This window comes from Triticum aestivum, chromosome 4A (assembly GCF_018294505.1).
Source record: "Triticum aestivum cultivar Chinese Spring chromosome 4A, IWGSC CS RefSeq v2.1, whole genome shotgun sequence".
NCBI lineage: Eukaryota > Viridiplantae > Streptophyta > Magnoliopsida > Poales > Poaceae > Triticum > Triticum aestivum.
Window position 1 is genome coordinate 48464596 of NC_057803.1, and position 19772 is coordinate 48484367.

The following is a 19772-nucleotide window of genomic DNA, read 5'->3' on the forward strand; positions in this document are numbered from 1 at the left end:
AAGGCACCTCGCGAGGGGCCTGGCTCCACGGCGCCCAAGCGGGGATGCATCCGTCCCAGCAAGCACACCACGACTCCCGTCGTGCCCCCCCCCCCCCGCTCCCGGGGTGGTGCCGCTGCGCGTGGTGGGGGTCGCTCCGGTCGCGGCAGCCCCATCGATGAGGTGAGATGTGATGTGGTTGCGCGGCCTCCCAGGCCATGCTTCCACTCGACAGAGGTGCTTCCGGAGTTCATTGTCTGGTCGGAGGATCCGGCCGGTAACTGGCCCGCGCTTCTTCGTCGATGAGTTGCCGGCCTCTGGTCCAGGCGGGCTCTGGCTGCAGGCGGACGGCTGGGCAGCAGGGCCTCCTGGGTCACGGTTGAAGTCTCCGTCGCGGGCAACATAGCTCTAGCCCGCGGTTGGCAGACGTTCGCCCGCGTGCGCGGCCTGGGCTGGTGGTGCACCCTCCATTTTAGGTATGACGGTGATGCGACCCTCTACATGAGGGTGTTTGGGGAAGATGGTCGCAACGCTAAGTGCTGCCCCAAGACGAACGACGGCGAGGAGGTGCTCGGTCTCGGCGATGGCTGCGACAAGGGCGAGCCCGCCGGCCGCGCCTTGTCCAGCTACGGTGGCTCTTCTCTTAGCGAAAGCTCCAGCAGCGGCAGCTACGACCAGCCGTCGCGCTCGCTTCGAAGGTGGTAGCGGGTCGTCTTGTTGTCGTGCCTCCGTGAAGCACGAGGAGGGATCCAGATAAGCTCGAGACGTCGCTAGAGGCCCGCCCCCATGGTTTGCTGCAACACCGCTTTTGTTTTGTTCCTCTTTTCTTTCGTGCATCAAAATGAAACCAGTATGGGCCCGGAGGGGCGTCTATCGAACTGTGATTCCTCAATCATTACGCTATGCTTGTTATTTCCGTGATGTGTCGTTATTTTGTGTGGAGATAACTTAGCCTGGCGCATTTGGGGCAGCCTCTTCTTCACAAGGCACTTGCTTCCTCGTGCCCGTCTTGGCTTAGTGGTTGCTCAGGAACTGCAAAAAATTCGTTAGGAAGCTCACTAGGAGACTTATCGTTCACCCGAGCCTTGACCCAACGCTTGATATCGCGGTATCCGAGGGGCACGGATTAGGAGAGATGTGCCGGCTTGTGGGCTCAAATGAGGGTGCCTCGCGAGAAAGCAAACTGAAGGCAGAGAGAAGGACCAACACAGGAGGAAGAAACCCTCGCGAAGGCGCCTGTCTAGCCCCCTCGTGAGGTATGCAAGAGAGAGAACATAAGCGAACTAGATTCGAAAAAGGAGGCAAAAGGTGACGGAACCAAATCAGCAAGGAACACCAAAAGCAAACTTCGATTAAGAGAAGGCGAGCCAACTACGGAGAGCAAATGAAAATCTGCGTCCGGCACCTAGTCTAGTCTTCAAGTCTTCTCACCAGCGCGGAGCTAAGTGCTGCCACTAGGCGTGGGAGGGAGCCCCCGAGGCCCGAGGGCGGCACTCCTGAGACTCCGGGGCGTGTACAGCCCCACTCATTATTACGTGAGAGTGTCACGGGCGGTGATTCTTCACATGCACCGGGCCTTCTTCACAGGCACTGGGCCTTTCTTCACAGGTACTGGGCCTTGCTTCATGGGTAGAACTTCCGGAGGTGCTGGATGTTCCAGGCGTTCTGGATGGGCACCCCGTCCTGTGTCTCCAGCGCGGCGCCAGACCTGGAGATATGGACGACCCTAAATGGGCCCTCCCACATGTGTGAGAGCTTGTGCAACCCTTCCCTGGAGAGGACCCGCCTCAGGACGAGGTCGCCTGCCTCGAGCGTCATGGAGCGGATGTTGCGACAGTGGTATCGCCGTAGTGCCTGCTGGTACCTTGCCACCCTCAGTGTAGCTTCGCGGCGACGTTCCTCCCCCAGTATGAGGTCCATCCCCCGTGTGGCGTCCTGCTGCGTTTCATCAAATGCCAAGACCCGTGCGGAGCGATGCTTGACCTCGTGAGGGAGGACCGCTTCGGTTCTGTAGACAAGGAAGAACGGGGTCTCGCCCATCGGCTTAGTGGCGCTGGTGCGGAAGGACCACATCACGGACTGGAGCTCGTCGTGCCAGCCCCTGCCGTAGGCCTCGATCTTCTTCTTGAAGGTCATGGTCTTGAGGCCTCTCAGGACCTCCACGTTGGTGCGTTCAGCCTAGCCATTGCTCCTGGGGTGTACCACTGAAGCATAGCAGATCTATGTTCCAATGTTAGCACAGTATGTTTTGAAGAGGTTACTAGTGAATTGCGAGCCGTTGTCGATGATGATGCGGTTGGGGACCCTGAAATGGCTCATGAGGCCCTTGATGAACTTAACCGCGGAACCAGCTGGGATGGTGCAGACGGCTTCCACTTCCGCCCACTTGGTGAACTTGTCGATGGCGACGTAGAGGTAGCGGTAGCCCCCTGGCGCTCAAGGGAATAGGCCCAAGATATCCAGGCCCCAGACCGCGAACGGCCATGTGAGCGGTATAGTCTGGAGGCCCTGAGTTGGCTGATGGATCTGCTTGGCATGGAACTGGCAAGCTTCGCAGGACTTCACCAGCTCAGCTGCCTCGTTGAGCGCCGTGGGCCAGTAGAATCCACTGCGGAACACCTTGCCGACAAGAGTCCATGACGACGAGTGGTGTTCGCAGTCCCCACTGTGTATGTCAATCAGCAACTCCTTCCCCTGGACCCTGGAAATGCAACGCAGCAAAACATCATTTGGTCGCTTCCTGTACAACTCACCGTCCTGGATGCAGTATGTTGTGGCATGTTGGGCCACGCGCTCTGCGTCCTCTTCCTTCTCCGGTAGCGCCCCTTGCCTCAAATATTCCTTGAATTCCTTGGTCCAACATCCCTCTTGGGGCTCGAGCACCAAGAGCAAGCGAGCTCCTGAGGTCGGGCCACAAGCTGGGGCTCCCGTGGCAGGTGGTTGTGGGCGCTCCTCCCGAGGCCGTGCCGTGCTTGAAAGTGGTCGCGTCGCTGAGGGAGTCCTGGATTAGGGGCTGTTCGGATAACCGAACTATACCTTCAAGACGAACTCCTAGACTATGAAGATACAAGATTGAAGACTTTGTCCCATGTCCGGAAGGGACTTTCCTTGGCATGGAAGGCAAGCTTGGCGATACGGATGTTCAGATCTCCTACCATTGTAACCGACTCTATGTAACCCTAACCCTATCCGGTGTCTATATAAACCGGAGGGTTTTAGTCCGTAGGACAACATACACTTCAACAATCATACCATAGGCTAGCTTCTAGGGTTTAGCCTCCCTGATCTCGTGGTAGATCAACTCTTGTAATACCCATACCATCAATATTAATCAAGCAGGACGTAGGGTTTTACCTCCATCAAGAGGGCCCGAACCTGGGTAAAACTTCGTGTCCCCTGCCTCCTGTTACCATCCGGCCTAGACGCATAGTTCGGGACCCCCTACCCGAGATCCGCCGGTTTTGACACCGACATTGGTGCTTTCATTGAGAGTTCCTCTGTGCCGTCGTCGTCAGGCCCGATGGCTCCTACGATCATCAATGGTGATGCGGTCCAGGGTGAGACCTTCCTCCCCGGATAGATCTTCGTCTTTGGTGGCTTTGCATTGCGGGCCGATTCACTTGGCCATCTAGAGCAGATCGAAAGCTACGCCCCTGGCCGTCAGGTCAGATTCGGAAGTTTAAACTACACGGCCGACATCCGCGGGGACTTGATCTTTGACGGATTCGAACCACTGTCGAGCGCGCCGCACTGTCACGACGAGCATGATCTAGCTCTACCGCCAAACAGTGCCCTAGAGGTCGCACCTGCATCGGCTCCGGCCCATGGTTCGGAGCCGACCATGCCGGTCGAGGATGGGCGGTTGGACGCCGCCTCGGGGGCTGCGATCCCAACGGCGGTTGAGCCGAACACCAGCCCCATACTCTGCAAGACTCGTGACTCCATGGAGCCGAATTCTTCTCCAGACTCCGAACCCTCCACGCCCCTGCCGAGCAAATCCGATTGGGCGCCGATCATGGAGTTCACGGTCGCGGACGTCTTTCAGCACTCGCCTTTTGGCGATATCCTGAAATCACTAAAGTCTCTCTGTTTGTCGGGAGAGCCCTGGCCGGACTACGGTCAGCAAGGTTGGGGCACGGACGATGAAGAAATTCAAAACCCACCCACCACCCACTTTGTAGCCATTGTCGACAACTTAACTGACATGCTCGACTTCGACTCCCAAGACATCGACGGTATGGACGCCGATGAAGGAGATGATGAAGAACCAGCGCCTACTAGGCCCTGGAAAGCCACCTCGTCATATGACATATACATGGTGGACACCCCAAAAGAGGGAGAGGGCGATGGAACAGCAGAGGATGACCCCTCCAAGAAACAGCAAAAGCGCCAGCGTCAGTGGCGCCGCTCAAAATCCCGCCAACACAAAAACGGCGATTCCAGCATGGGAGATAATAATACCCCGGAAAGCGCCGAAGAACATCCCCCCGAGCAAGATTTAGCACAGGAGGATGGAGAAACCAGCCCTCATGAGAAAGCGGCCGACAGAGAGGTCGAGGACGATAATTGTATGCCTCCCTCCGAAGACGAGGCAAGCCTCGACGATGATGAATTCGCCGTGCCGGAGGATCCCGTCGAACAAGAGCTTTTTCAACGCAGGCTTATGGCCACGGCAAGAAACCTCAAGAAAAAATAGCAGCAGCTTAAAGCTGATCAAGATCGGCTAGTCGATAGATGGACTGAAGTCCTCACGGCCGAAGAGCATAAACCCGAACGCCCCTCCAAGTGCTACCCGAAGCGCAGGTTGCTACCCCGATTAGAGGAGGAAGCACTAGATGCGGCCGACAGGCCACCTCGTGGCCGCGACAGAGAGGCCTCATGGCCCTCCACCCAAGCCGCACCCCGTACCAAGGCATGGGAATATGCGCGGAACTTGCGAGACATGTTGGAGGACAAGGCAAGGCAAACAAGATCGATCTACGGATCGCGTAGGCACCCCACGGCTCGAGACGATAATCGCCACGCCGGCCACAAATTCGGCAGGGCTGAACACAGTAGACAAAACTCATTGGAGCTACGTCATGATATCGCCCAGTACAGAGGCGCCGCACACCCATTGTGCTTCACAGACGAAATAATGGATCATCAAATCCCCGAGGGTTTCAAACCCGTAAACATCGAATCATATGACGGCTCAACAGATCCCGCGGTATGGATCGAGGATTATCTCCTTCATATCCACATGGCCCGCGGCGATGATTTCCAAGCCATCAAATACCTCCCACTCAAGCTTAAAGGACCAGCCCGGCAGTGGCTTAAAAGCCTGCCAACAGGGTCAATTAGCTGTTGGGAGGACCTGGAAGCCGCATTCCTCGACAATTTCCAGGGCACCTATGTGCGACCCCCAGACGCTGACGACCTAAGCCACGTAATTCAGCAACCAGATGAATCGGCCAGGCAATTCTGGACATGGTTCCTAACAAAGAAAAATCAAATACTCGACTGTCCAGACGCAAAGGCCTTAGCAGCCTTCAAGCATAATATCCGTGATGAGTGGCTTGCCCGGCACCTAGGACAGGAGAAGCCGAAATCTATGGCAGCACTCACGGCACTCATGACCCGCTTTTGCGCGGGAGAGGATAGCTGGCTTGCTCGTAGCAACAATATGACCAAGAACCTTGGTAGTTCGGACATCAGGGACGTTAGTGGCAGGTCACGTCGCAACCAATAGAAGCGCCGCATCAACGGCGACAATGCTAAGGATACGGCAGTTAATGCCGGATTCAGAGGCTCTAAATCCGGTCAGCGGAAAAAATCATTCAAAAGGAACCCTAGGGGCCCGTCCAGCTTGGACCGAATACTCGACCGCTTGTGCCAAATACACGGCACCCCCGAAAAGCCAGCCAATCACACCAACAGGGATTGCTGGGTGTTAAAGCAGGCAGGCAGATTAAGCGCTGACAATGAAGACAAGGGGTTGCATAGCGACGACGACGAGGAGCCCCGGCTGCCGAACAACAATGGACAGAAGGGTTTTCCCCCACAAGTGCGGACGGTGAACATGATATACGCCACCCATGTCCCCAAAAGGGAGCGGAAGCGCGCGTTAAGGGACGTATACGCGGTAGAGCCAGTCGCCCCAAAGTTCAACCCATGGTCCTCCTGCCCGATCACCTTTGATCGAAGAGACCATCCCACTAGCATCTGTCATGGCAGATTCGCCGCATTGGTTCTCGACCCAATTATTGACGGATTTCATCTCACTAGAGTCCTTATGGACGGCGGCAATAGCCTGAACCTGCTTTACCAGGATACAATGCGGAAAATGGGCATAGATCCCTCGAGGATTAAGCCCACCAAAATGACCTTTAAAGGCGTAATACCAGGTGTAGAGGCCAACTGCACAGGCTTAGTTACACTTAAAGTGGTCTTTGGATCTCCGGATAATTTCCGAAGCGAGGAGTTAATCTTCGACATAGTCCCGTTCCGCAGTGGCTACCATGCACTGCTCGGGCGAACCACATTTGCCAAGTTCAATGCGGTCCTGCACTACGCATACCTTAAGCTCAAGATGCCAGGCCCTCGAGGAGTAATTACGGCCAATGGAAACACCGAACGCTCCCTCCGAACGGAGGAGCACACGGCGGCCCTTGCAGCGGAAGTACAAAGCAGCCTCTCCAGGCAGTTCTCCAGTCCGGCCATTAAACGTCCGGACACAGTCAAGCGCGCCCGGAGTAACCTACAACAAGACCGCCTGGCACGTTCCGAGCAGGCGTAGCAATGCGGCCCCAACCCCAACCCCCGCAAAAAGGCTATGACAGTACTTCGCGTACATAACTACGCCCTAGAAAGACCATGGGCATAGGAGGAGGGGCACCATCACGGCGCGCCCAAAACACGGCTTAAACCGCACCAGGGGCTGCCGACCTTTTTTATACTTTTTTCTTACTTCCAGGGCTCTACTCTTCAGAAGGCTTGTTCGGCAGTTCAATTGCCGCACAAACGATGCAAGGACCAGGGAAGCAGACAAGCCATGCCGCATTACGGAAATCCCAGGTGGTCTCTATCACGAGCAGTATACCTGTTTCGCATATTATCCCGCAGCTTGCCCCTGAAGCAAACATGTTAAATAGTCCAACTTTTCGTTTATCGCATCACTTGTATCGTTCTGCTTTGATCGCAGCTATTTTAGTGAACAATGCGTAGCTTTTGTCCATTTTTTGCATTACCCTTTTTTAATATATATATATATATATGTGTGTGTGTGTTCCTTAATGACATGTTGCACCCGTACACTTTGGTACGGCCAAAATACGCCAGGGGCTTCAGTACCCCTCAACATGGTGTGAGAAGTCCGAACACTTTAACAAGTGCGGCACCCCAAACTTATAGCATTATATGCATCGGATCTGACTCATGTCTTGGGTCAATAGTTGGGTTTGCCCGGCTCCTATGTTTTGGTGCCTTACATTCCGCTATATCGGCTAAGGTAGCACTAGGAGAACCACTGTGACTGTGCCCCAGTTGAGCTGGGCCGAGCACCTCAGTGGAGAAAGCTAAAACTGACTATCATGATGAAGCGAGAGCTGGCCGCTGTTCGAGAGGTTTTTTTGAGTCCCTAAAGACTTATGCCGCTTCGGGCGAAGAGCCAGCTCTATCCGGCCAAGGCATGGATAGCGCCCCAAAATCGGTCTTCCGAATACTAGGGGCTTCGCTGAAATTTAAAATTATAGAATTCTATGGCTAAGTGAGAGTGTTCACGCATTATAGTCCGATTGCCTTGTTCGTTGGGCTGAGCGCCTCCCTCGAAGGACCCAAATATGGGGAAAAGAGCGCCCAGGTTTATCCTCGAACACTCCAGCACTAGCGGCATGGGGGCAGAAGCCGACGACTCGCCATCTCTCAGTATTGATAAACAGCCGCATAGAAGGTAATATTTTAAATTCAAGCAGCATTGCTTAGCGCATATGGACAAGTTTTCAGCGCACAGGATAACACGAGCTGGTTTTACTCAAAAAATACATCCTTGGTACATTCATCCGCAACAAGACGGGCACCCTTCAGAACATCCTTATAATAATTCTCGGGCTTGCGATGCTCTTCCTCGGAGGTGGCCCGTCCTTCACAAGCTTCTCTGCATCCAGCTTGCCCCAGTGCACCTTGGCACGGGCAAGGGCCCTACGGGCACCTTCAATGCAGACGGAGCGCTTGATGTCTTCAAGCCTCGGACAAGCCTTGGACAGGCCTCCACCAGCCCGAAATAGCTCCCAGGCGGAGCCTCTCCAGGCCACAGCCGAACTAGGAGGCCTTTCATGGCCTGTTCAGTCGCCTTGTGGAGCTCGACCAGTTGCTTCAGCTGGTCGCTCAGGGGCACGGGGTGTCCGGCCTCAGCTTACTGAGACCAGAACACCTTCTCCGTCGAGCTGCCCTCCTCGGCTCGATAGAATGCGGCGGCATCAGATACACTCCGGGGAAGATCTGCGAACGCTCCTGGAGAGCTCCGGATTCGGGTAAGTAACAGGTAACTCACGTTTATGTGTTTGCTTTGCATAAAGAATGCCTTACCCGCAGCAATCTTCTTCACCTCATCCAACTCCTGGAGGGTCTTTTGGGACTTGGCCTTGGCAGACTTGGCATTTTCTATAGCTGCCGCGAGCTCGGACGCTCGCGTCTTCGAGTCAAGCTCCAAACTCTCATGTTTCTTCATGAGAACCTGGAGCTCTTCCCGCACCTTGCCAACCTCAGCCTCATACCTCTCCCGCTCGGTGCGCTCCATGGCTGCACTCTTCTCGGCCTCGAGCAGTGCTTGCTTAAGGGTCGCCAACTCAGACGTGGCCCTTGCAATAGCCATGTCAATCCTGTCATTTTTTGCAATTGCACCTTTTTTATATACATATCCAAACAGGGTATTTCTTACCTTCCTTCTCCTTGAGCTGCTTCTTGGCATGCCCGAGCTCTTGCTCGGCCTTCTCAAGACTCTGCTTCAGCACGTCCACTTCCGCAGTCAGTGCGGCGGATGCTAGCAGAGAAGCCTGCATACACATATTGACTCCTTTTGTTAGACTCCTGCGAATTCTTTGATCCTCTATTCGGCTTTTCTTCCCGAACGCCCAACAGAGCATCAGGGGCTACTGTCTATGCGGTAACATTATTTGAACATTCTTTACTTACCTCAAAGCCTGTTAAAAGGCTTGTACAAGCTTTAGTCAGTCCGCTTTTGGCGGACTGAACCTTCTGGATCACCGCACTCATAATAGTGCAGTGCCCCTCGTCGATGGAGGCACCTTGGAGCGCCTCCAACATATTGTCCGGCGCCTCCGGTTGGGCGGAGGTCACCGGCACGGTAGGCTTGTTCCTCTTGGAAGGAGGTCGCCTGCCAGACTCTGGAACCCTTGAAGATTCCGGAGCTGTGTCCGGCCTTAAGCCGGACTTGGAGCCCTGGGGGGTTTCATCCCCTTTACTCCTGGAGTCCGGGAGGTCGCCTTGCGGCGCCCCCAGGACCACCTCCTCCCAGCTTGGAACCTGTTGGGACAACACTTCGGTGTTGTCCGCAGGGCGGGGGGATGAAGCCGTCGGAAGCGAGTTCACCTCCGACGGGTCCAGGGAGCCGCTCAACGATGCGTCAAGCTGGTCCTTGGGTGGGCTGCACAAACATATTCGACATAAGGAAAAGCTATGCGAAAAACGAATACTATGAATTACCCCGGTATCCGGGCACTTACAATTTCGCCAGGGGCTTGGCCCTGGGCTGCCACTCCTCTTCGTCGTCGGCGGCGTCGGTGGAGCAGTCTGGAGGAAGGGTTTTCCCCTTCTTGGACCCTCTGGCCTCCTCGGGGAGGGCGGCCTTCCTTTTCTTCTCTCCTCCCGCTGGAGGGGGAGAGGTCTCTTCTTCTTCCTCCTCGTCTTCACGAGAGGAAGGCGCTTCGGGACCGTCGGATGACAAATCCGACACCTCCTAACGCCGGGAACTCTTTCGAGTCCTCGTGGCCCTTTTCTTGGCCTTCTTCTCCGGCACCACATAGGGCGCCGAAACCAGCAGCTTCGCCAAGTGAGCGTCCGCTGGGCCTTCGGGCAGAGGAGCCAGATAGTTGATCTGTCCGGACATCGCCACCCAGTCCTATCAAAGATAAGGGAGCTCAGATCTCGCATAGAGTCAAACCATGAAAAACTGATACCCTGTAAAAGGACAAAAACGGCTTACTGCATGAGCGTGATGCTGAGTACTGAATCCGCGATCCTCGGCGGCGGATGCAGGAGCCTCGGCGCCCTTGAAAAGCACCCTCCAGGCATCTTCATACATCGTGTCGAAGAGCCTGTTTAGAGTTTGATGCTGCACCGGGTCGAACTCCCACAGGTTGAAGGCCCGTCGTTGACACGGGAGGATCAGGCGGACAAGCATAACCTGGACTACATTGACAAGCTTGAGCTTCTTGTCCACCAGGGTTTGGATGCATGTTTGGAGTCCGGTCAGCTCTCCTTTTTTACCCCACGACAGGCCGGTCTCCTTCCAGGAGGTGAGCCACGTAGGGGGTCTGGACCGAAACTCGGGGGCTGCGACCCATTCGGGGTCGCACGGCTCGGTGATGTAAAACCATCCCGATTGCCACCCCTTCAGGGTCTCCACAAAGGAGCCCTCGAGCCACAGGACGTTGGCCATCTTGCCAACCATGGCACCGCCGCACTCCGCCTGGCTGCCGCGCACCACCTTCGGCTTGACGTTGAAGGTCTTTAGCTAAGCCGAAATGAGGGCGGGTGCGGAGGAAAGCCTCGCACACGACGATAAACGCCGAGATGTTGAGGACGAAGTTTGAGGCCAGATCGTGGAAGTCCAGGCCGTAGTAGAACATGAGCCCCTGGACAAATGGATGCAGAGGGAAGCCCAGTCCGCGGAGGAAATGGGGGAGAAATACCACCCTCTCATGGGGCCTAGGAGTGGGGATGAGCTGCCCCTTCTCGGGGAGTCGGTGCGCGATGTCGCTGGCTAGATATCCGGCCTTCCTCAACTTTTTGATGTGTCCCTCCGTGACGGAGGAGACCATCCACTTGCCTCCCGCTCCGGACATGACTGGAGAGGGTTGAGGTGGTAGTGCGGACTTGGGCGCTGGAGCTCGAGTGCGCAAGAATGGATAGGCAGAGGAGGAAGAAGGCGTGGGTAAAAGGTGGATCCTTATCCCCTTATATGGGTGGACGCGATTATGTGTCCCCACCAGCCTGGTAAAACTTGCTTATCTCCAAGCGCCGTAATCAAAGGCGCGGTTGGGTTACCCACGCCCGTATTGATGAGAATCCCGAAATGAGGGGACACGATCTCTGCTTTGACAAGACGTGCCAAGGAAACCGCCTCGCATAACGCGCTGAGGTGGGATAATGAAACGATTGGATAAAGGCTTGGCCGTGGCGTGTCGCACCACGGAATACGTCAGCAGATTAGATTTGTGTTAATATTATTATTCTCTCTATGGCAATATGTGGAAACTTATTTTGCAGAGCCGGACACTATCTTTGTGTTCAAGATCTTCTATGAAGTATTTGGAGGAGGAACCCGCCTTGCAATGCCGAAGACAATTTGCGCGCCGGACTCGTCGTCATTGAAGCCTGGTTCAGGGGCTACTGAGGGAGTCCTGGATTAGGGGGTGTTCGGATAGCCGAACTATACCTTCAAGCCGGACTCCTGGACTATGAAGATACAAGATTGAAGACTTCGTCCCGTGTCCGGAAGGGACTTTCCTTGGCGTGGAAGGCAAGCTTGGCGATACGGATGTTCAGATCTCCTACCATTGTAACCGACTCTATGTAACCCTAACCCTATCCGATGTCTGTATAAACCGGAGGGTTTTAGTCCGTAGGACAACATACACTTCAACAATCATACCATAGGCTAGCTTCTAGGGTTTAGCCTCCCTGATCTCGTGGTAGATCAACTCTTGTAATACCCATACCATCAATATTAATCAAGCAGGATGTAGGGTTTTACCTCCATCGAGAGGGCTCGAACCTGGGTAAAACTTCGTGTCCCCTGCCTCCTGTTACCATCCGGCCTAGACGCACAGTTCGGGACCCCCTACCCGAGATCCGCCGGTTTTGACACCAACAGTCGTTGACGGCTTGAAGAGCCGCTCCTCAAAGACGCCAGGATCTTGGGGCTGCCGCTTGGATGCCCTCCTAGCGATGTCGTCGGCTTCCTTGTTGGTGCCACGGGGCACATGCTGCACCTCCAGGCCTAGGAACTGCTTTTCCATCTTACGTACCTCTATGAGGTACGCCTCCATGTGCTCGTCCTTTGGCTCATATACTTTGTTGGAGAAGTTGACTAGGAGCTGTGAGTCGCCCCTAACGGTGAGGCGCTTTACCCTTAGAGCTGTCACGGCCTTCAAGCCAGCTATGAGGCCTTCGTATTCTACGATGTTGTTGGAGACCTTCGCACCCTGCTGAAAACATAGCTACACAACGTAGTAGAGCTTGTCTTGCATGGGTGAGATGAGTACTGCTCCAGCCCCCGTGCCCTGGTGCGCGAAGGCACCATCAAAATACATGACCCATCCATCGGGCGCCTCACTTCCTGGCAAGGTGGACCGGTCCTCGCCCACTTCAAGTGTCGGGGCATCCGTCCATTCCGCCACAAAATCAGCGTGCGCGGCTCCCTTGATGACCCTGGTAGTGTTGAACTCCAACTAGAACGCCTGCAGCTCGATGTTCCACTCAGCGACCCTTCCAGCGGAGTTGGGGCTCCTAAGCACCCTCTCCAATGGGTAGGCTGAGACGACCTTGATAGGGTGGCCCTGGAAGTAGTGCCGCAACTTGCGCGAGGCCACCAGGAGCGCGAGCATGAGCTTCTGAGGCATGGATATCGTGCCCTCGCGTCCCTCAACACCGTGCTGACGAAATACACTGGGTGCTCGACGAGGACCGGCGTGTTGGTGAGGCCCGCGTCTTGTGAAAGCTGGGGTGCCTCCTGACATGGCGGACCCCTAGCGCCTGATCGCTTGCGGGAATCTCTACGGTGTCGTCCTGTCGAGCTTGGTCTTCTCTTGTTGCCGCTATGGCTCTTGCTGCGCCTTCTTGCGTCATCTCGACTGGCGGCGTAGCTTGGCGTGGCGTGCTCTTGGCCTAGTTCTCCTCCTGAACCGCCACTAGCGCGGCACTGGCGGGGTATGGGGTGGCGGCAAGATAAAGTACTAGAGGCTCGAGTGGCCGTGGCGCCACCATCACTGGAGGGCTGGTCAGGTATCTCTTGAGGTCTTGGAAGGCTCGGTCGGCGTCCAGAGTCCACTCGAACGGGTCCTTCTTCTTCATCAGCTTGAAGAAGGGTAAGGCGCGCTCTCCTGGCTTGGAGATGAAGCGCCCCAACGCAGTCACCCGACCAGCCAGCTTCTGCATTTCCTTGAGGGTCTGTGGTGGGCTCATGTCCTCAATGGCCTTGATCTTCTCCGGGTTCGCCTCGATCCCTCTGTGTGACACGAGGAATCCCAGCAACTTGTTGGAAGGGACACCGAACACACACTTTTCCAGGTTAAGAAGCAAGTTCACCTGGAGAAGGCTTTCGAAGGTCTCCTCTAGGTCTTGGATCAAGGTTCTCGCCTCCCGAGACTTCACCACAATGTCGTCGATGTAGGCCTTAGTGTTCCTCCCGAGATGCCGCCCTAAAGCGATGTACATCAGCCGCTGAAAGGTCGCACCCGCGTTGCGCAGTCCGAAGGGCATACAGGTGTAGCAGTACACCCCACACGGGGTTAGGAAGGTTGTCTTCTCTACATCTTGCACCACCATCTTGATTTGGTGATACCCTAAGAATGCATCCAGGAAGCACGGTAAGTCGCACTTGGTGGTGGAGTCGATGATCTGGTCGATGCGCGGGAGAGGGAATGGATCTTGAGGGCACGCCTTGTTGAGGTTGGTGAAGTCGATGCACATTCGCTCCTTTCCGCCTTTCTTCGGCACTACGACGGGGTTTGCCAGCCATTCGGGGTACCTAACCTCACGAATGGCACCTGCCGCCTCCAACTTGCGGGTCTCTCGGACGATGAAGGCCTGCTTCTCGATGGACTGTCGCCTTGCTTGCTGCTTCACAGGGCGCACATTGGGGCATACCCTTAAGTGGTGCTGAATCACCTCTCTCAGGACCCCATCAGCTGATTGGGCTCCCATGCGAATATATCCTTGTTCGCGCACAAGAACTTCACCAATGCTTCCTCTTGGCTGGGGTTTTGGCCGGCACCTATGGTGAAGGTGGCTCCCGAGGAGCCATCCTTGTCGACCGGCACCTGCTTGGTTTCTACCTTGTCTAAGGTGAATAGCTGCTTCTTCTTGGTTCGCGCGGCCTCCTTGGCCTCGGGGGCACCGGCGCCGACGGGCTGCGCCGCCGCAGCGGTCCTAAAGGCAAGTTTGAGCGTCGTCACGGCCGCCTTGGTGTCCCCCTTGACGGTGAGGACACCTTTGCTTCCAGGCATCTTCATGAGGTTGTAGGCTGGATGACTTGCCGCCATGAACTAGGCTAGAGCTGGGTACCCGAGGATGGCGTTGTACGGGAGGCCGATGCGGGCGATGTCGAAGTCGACCAGCTTGGTGCGGTAGTTCTCGCGTGTGCCGAAGGTGACGGGAACGCAGATCAGCCCCAGGGAGCGGGCAGCGCCGCCACCAACTCCTGAGAAAGGCTTGCTGAGGCTGAGGCTGAGGCGCTCGAGTGGCACGTGAAGAAGGCTGAAGGCTTCCACGGAGAGCAAGTTGAGGCCAGCGCCACCATTGATGAGGGTCTTGGTGACGACCATGTTGCAGATGGTGGGCGTGCACAGCATCAGAAGCATGCCCGAGCCGGTGGTGGTGACGGGGTGGTCTTCTGAGCTGAAGGTGAGGTCGGCCTCAGGCGCAGCCCAGCCCGACGGAGCTCCCGGGTGCTTGGAAGCGGCACCAATCTGGCGGAGGAACGACCTGATGTGGCGGTCTGAAGGCGGCGCCTGTGAGCCGCCTAGCAGGGCCGCCACCGCGTGGTGCGCCGGTGCCGCGTAGCACGCAGTGAAGAGGTTGCACAGCTCCTCCCAAGACGCCACCATGGATCCGGGAAGTTTGAGCAGCCAGGCGCGCGGCTCGCCGGCAAGGGCCATGGGAAGCCAGTTGGCCATGACCTTGTCATCACCCCCGGCCTCGAGGACGGCCTCCTCGTATGCCAGCAGGAAAGCTGATGGGTCCGTCGCACCGTCGTAGCGCGACGGCATCTCCGACTTGAACTTGGGTGGCCACCGCACCCACCACAGGGCGGGGGCCAGGGCTCGGAGCCCTCTGGCCCCGTCGTCGGCACTGGCCGTCGGAGTCGGTGGCAGGGCGCCTGCCATGTGGGCGAAGCGCGGTAGCGACGGAGCACAGATCGACGGAAGAGAAGCTACGGTGCACCCCCTACCTGGCGCGCCAAATGTCGGATCAAGGGTTCTGGCAAAACCCTCGAGGTTCGAACACTGGGGTGCGCGCAAAGGTTTTCTCCCTATCGATCCACGCCCTAGCTCGCTAAGATCTCGCGGATGAACTCCACAAACTTGCAACACAAAGACACAAGATTTATACTGGTTCAGACCACCATTGTGGTGTAATACCCTACTCCAGTGTGGTGGTGGTGGTGGATTGCCTCTTGGGTTGATGATGAACTGTACAAGGGGAAGAACAGCCTCCTGAGATTGAGGTATTCTTGTGCTTAGCGAACTTGTGTGGGTGAGATTCCTCTGAATGAGTTCTCCCTCTTTTCTCTTCCCCCCTACTGTGGTGGCTAGTTCTACTTATATAGGCACTGGTCCTCTCCCCAAATATTGAGCAGGAGGCCAATTTGAAAGGGGACAGCTAGTACAGCTTATCTGACAAAAGTAGTCTTCGCTTGCAAAAGGCTCTGGTGGTGACGCTGTCTTGGGCTCCATGGTGACCTCCATCTTGCCATCCTACTGGTCTTGGTCTCGTTGCACCGATATGGAAACCTTTGCTTGATGCCTCGGTACTCCGCGCCTGCGCTTGCCCCCTTGGCACCAAAGAGGAAGCAAGGACACTGCACGCTGGCACCCGCCTGGTCTCGATCGTCGTGGTTCACGTCACGAGGACCTCACGAGGTTTGCCTTGCCTTGATCTCTCTGCCCCTCGCGAGTCTGCCTGGCAAGGCCACTCCCGAGGAGGTCTTGCATCGTCCGCCTCACGAGGCTTGGCCCCTCGTGAGGGTCTTGAATACCTCATCGATGAATATGGGCCGTACAGACCTGCTAGCTCAGCCACACCGTGGGCTGCAGGCAGGCGAGTCTGGGACCCATGTTCCTAGAACGCCGACAGAAATGACTCGAACTCGGTCCTTAATTGAAGACATTAAAAGTCTTCATGTTAAGTACGAGGAACTTGAAAGTCGTCATGAAATGCTCTCAGCTACTCATGAAAAGCTCTCCTATGATTATCTTCAAAGGAAGCAAGAGCTTGAGAACTTGAGATCGGCTCATGAAGATCTTCAAAAGGAGAATGAGTCACTCTGCAATCAATAGATCAGTTCCGCTCAGGAAGACTTTGAGCCACCATGTTTAAAATGTCTTGAGCGTGATAATGCTGCTTCTGTTGCTGGATGTTCTACTGCTACTATTGTTGTTATGTCTTCAACTGCTAATGTGGAGACTAACCCCTCTTCTGAGGATACCACTATTATTTCTGATGAGAATGTTAGGTTGAAGACATTGCTTGAAACATGGATGTACAAAAGCCTCAAAGGGCATCAGACATTGTGCGATGTCCTCAAGAAACAGATTCTGAACCAAAACCCTAGTAAAGAGGGTGTTGGCTTCGAGAGGAAAATGAATGTTGATGGTTCCTACTAGAAGCCTGAGCAGTACCCCAAAACCACATGGGTTGCTGCAAAGGCACCTTCAGTGGATCCATCTACCTTATTTGGCTTCACTTGTGCTAACCCTAATATCATTGATGAATCCTTTGATGCAAATTATAAACTGTTTAAGGATCAGAATGGTGAAGTGTTTGCCAGGTATATTGGTACTAACTGCGGGAATGGACCCCCTTGAAGAAGATCTAGGTGCCCAAGAGTTGTCTTGAAAATCTTTAGGTGAATGTCATCATGACACCACCTGGGAAGAAGACAAACCCCAGACCAAAGGCTTCATATGGTCCAAAGGTGTCATACAGACAGATGACTCACCAGAGTCACCCTAATGCCAATGTTTTGTAGGGAAACCATACTCAGACTTATGAATATGAGTATGTTCTGCCAAACCGCTATGTTCATAAGACCAAGAGCTATTCTACGTATTCTTATGAGTATTATTCTCCTCCTGCAAGGCTATTTGCTAGGGCTTCAAAGCCAAAGTTCTCAGATGCTGCACTTAGACTCATTGCTTCTAAGCCACCCCTGAAGATGTGGGTGGTTAAGAAAAATTAACTCTCTTTTGCAAGGAAAGGTCTCTAGCCGAAAAATCAAAGGCATCTGATGCTTATGTTGGGGACCTAAAACATCTTGTGGGGCGCAAGATAAAATGCCCAAATGGTCTTATTATGTATTTTTTTCCTGGATTCCTTGACAATCATCCTATATGCCTTAACCAGGACCTGATTTGATAATATGCTTGTTCGTCAAATGTTTATGCTTCACATTTCCCTTGGTGAAGCCTATCCCCCTAACTACACTGTAGGGTACGGTACCAAAGGCTTCTGAGTGGATTATGGACAGTGGATGCACTAACCACATGACTGGTGATCAAAGTCTTCTCATGGACTCAACCTTACGTCCATCTGACAAGAGTCACATCACATTTGCTGACACTGGTAAAAGCAAGGTATTGGGTCTAGGTAGAGTTGCAATCTCAAAGGATCAGCAGATGGATAAAGTGATGCTTGTTGAATCCCTTGGTTTCAACTTAATGTCTATCTCAATGCTTTGTGATCTGAATATGGTAGTGATATTTGGAAAATATCGTTGCCTTGTGCTTATGGAATCTGACAAATCTCTAGTCTTTGAAGGGTACCAAAAAGATGATCTGTACATGGTAGATTTCTTAGCAGGACCATAGTTGGCCGTATGTCTTCTAGCAAAAGCTTCAGAGTGCTGGCTCTGGCATCGGAGACTAGGGCATGCTGGCATGAGGAACTTGTACACTCTTACGAAGAAGAAGCATGTTGTAGGCATCGAGGGTGTCAAGTTCAAGAAAGATCATCTATGTGGTGCCTGTGAAGCTGGAAAGATCACTAGTGCCAACATTCCTCGAAGAAAATCATGGCTAAATCACATCCCTTCGAGCTGCTTCACATGGACTTATTCGGCCCTACTCACTACTCTACTCTTACTCCACCGCTTGCCTCTATCGTTTTGTCATTGTTGATGATTACTCGAGATATACATGGGTGCATATAATCCTCTACAAGAATGAAGTGCAGGATGTCTTCAGGCAATTCGCCAATCGTGCCATGACGAACTATGGCATCAAGATCAAGCACATCAAAAGTGACAACGGCACAGAGTTCAAGAACACTAGCATCGACACTTATCTTGATACATTGGGCATCACTCATGAGTTCTCAGCTCCATACACACCTCAGCAGAATGGCATCATGGACGCAAGAACAGAACCCTCATTGAGATGGCTCGGACGATGCTTGATGAGTACAAGACTCCAAGAAAATTCTGGCCTGAAGCCATTGATACTGCATGCCACGTAATCAACCATGTTTATCTTCAAAAGCTTTTAAAGAAGACATCATATGAGCTACTAACTAGTAAGACGCCAAACGTCAGTTACTTCAGAGTATTTGGTGCTAGGTGCTGGATCAAGGATCCACATCACATTTCCAAATTTGCACCGAAAGAACATGAAGGTTTTATGCTTGGTTACGGAAAGGATTCGCACTCCTACAGAGTCTTCAACCTCTTTCACTATAAAGTTGTTGAAACTGTGGATGTGCGGTTCGATGAAACTAACGGCTCGCAAAGAGAGCACCTGCCAAATGTGCTAGATGAAGTCTCACCAAGTGAATCCATAAAGCTTATGGGTACTGGAGAAATCATACCTTCAGAGGCTTAGGCTGAAGAAGAACTCATCATTTCTGCACCTAATCAACCCGAAGACAATGGTCAGCCTGAAGTCAATGCTGACAATGAAGACAATGATCAGCAAGACCAAAGTATTCATCCAGTTCATCCTCATGTTGCAAATGAAGTGCAGATTGAGAAGATAATCGATAGCATCAATGCACATGGTCCGCTCACTCGTTCAAGAGCAACACAGCTAGCAAATTTCTGTGGGCACTTTGCATTTGTCTCTATATCTGAACCCAAGAAAGTTGTTGAAGCCTTCATGGAACCTGAGTGGATTCAAGCGATGCAAGAAGAGCTTCAACAGTTCGAGCTGAACAATGTGTGGGAATTAGTTGAGTGTCCTGACCCTCGCAAGCATAACATCATCAGCACCAAATGGATCTATCGCAACAAACAAGATGAGCATGGTCAAGTTGTAAGAATCAAGGCTCGTCTCGTTGCTCAAGGTTGCACTCAAGTAGAAGGAATTGACTTCGATGAAATCTTTGCTCCGGTGGTTAGGCTTGAAGCCATTCGCATACTGCTAGCCTATGCCAACCATCACAACATCCTCCTATACCAAATGGATGTGAAGAGTGCCTTTCTAAATGGCAAGATTGAAGAAGAAGTGTATGTTGCACAACCACCTAGCTTTGAGGACCCAAAACATCCTAACATGGTATACAGGCTCAACAAGGCACTGTATGGCCTCAAACAAGCCCCTCGCGCTTGGTATGACACACTCAAAGACTTCTTGAAGAGT